The sequence below is a fragment of the Chenopodium album genome, chromosome 24 (genome assembly GCF_948465745.1).
Source record: "Chenopodium album chromosome 24, dcCheAlbu1.1, whole genome shotgun sequence".
NCBI lineage: Eukaryota > Viridiplantae > Streptophyta > Magnoliopsida > Caryophyllales > Amaranthaceae > Chenopodium > Chenopodium album.
The window spans coordinates 12,226,006-12,227,301 of NC_137857.1; the positions used below are offsets into that span (position 1 = coordinate 12,226,006).

Below are 1,296 nucleotides of genomic sequence, written 5' to 3' on the forward strand. Positions count from 1 at the left end.
TTCATCTGATTCTAGTGATCCAGACACTTCTTCAGAATCAGAATTAGAGATGGGAGAAAATCCACCTAAAAAGCTCAGCGACTATTCTCAGCCATCTTTGGCGCATTTTCCCCACCTTTCTCCTACGCCAGATCTTGAGGGAGTTCAATTCGAGATCAAGCCCCAGTTCATCACGATGATAGAAAGGAAGCAATTTAGTGGAGCTAAGGGTGAAGACCCAAATCTACACATTGCTGACTACTGTCAATATTGTAACACTATAAGGCAAGCTGGGGTCACGCAAGACCAAATAAGGGAGATTCTCTTTCCTTTCTCTTTATGTGGAAAAGCTAAACTGTGGTTTAATGGTTTAAATAGAACTGCACTTGGCATTACTAATTGGGAGACTCTTGTTTTGAATTTTTATAACAAGTATTACCCTGCAGAGAAAACAGCTCTATTGAGAAGCGCAATTCAAAATTTCGCCCAAGAGCCAGATGAGTCACTATATGAAGCTTGGGAGAGATTCAAAGACCTGCAGAGAGAGTGCCCTCATCATAACTTAGCACAGTGGCAGTTGATACAAGCTTTCTACAATGGGATCGAAAATTCTTCTAGAGCAATTTTGGATTCTGCAGCTAATGGGAGGTTTATGAACCTCAATGTTGATGATGCAGGTCAGGTTATTGAAGATATGGCGATCCATAATTCCCAATATGGGAATCCTAGAGGTTTTGCAAACAAGGGAAAACACCACGTCGATTCTGTATCCTTTTTGCAATCTCAATTAACCTCTATTTGTCAGAAATTGGATAACCTTACTACTGCTAATTCTAAAATAACAAATGTTTCTGCAATTGATAATAATGCTAATGATGCTTTCTGTGAAAATTGTGGAATTGTAGGTCATTGGGAACATGAGTGTAGGAGTTCTATGGAGCAGGTCAATGCTTTTCAGTCCATCAAGCAAAATAACCCATACTCCAACACCTATAATAATCCCGGGTATCGGAACCATCCTTACCTTTCCTATAGGAGCAGTAATGTGCAAAATCCCACACCTCCACCTCCACAACAACCAGCACCACCACCTTAGCAGAAATATTACCATCCCAATGCTGGCCAGAAAAACCAACCGCAAACTCCTCCACCACCTTCTGACCCAGCTTTATCAGAAATTAGAGCGATGTTAACTAGTATGCAAAAGCATATGGAGAGTAGAGACTCACAAATTGACTCGATTGTAGCCCACAATAAAGTCATAGATACTCAAATTGCACAGTTAGCCGCTGCTCTTCAGGTTCGCCCACAAGGAGC

The 1,296-nt window shown here is 41.2% G+C and overlaps 1 non-coding gene across 1 annotated transcript; it reads right to left on the reverse strand.

The window, feature by feature from the left end:
- Positions 1-436: 436 nt before the first annotated feature.
- Positions 437-543, reverse strand: LOC145612807 (small nucleolar RNA R71). The gene has a single exon (XR_014106724.1). It is a non-coding gene; the product is annotated as a small nucleolar RNA R71 (small nucleolar RNA).
- Between the last annotated feature and the right edge of the window lie 753 nt (positions 544-1,296).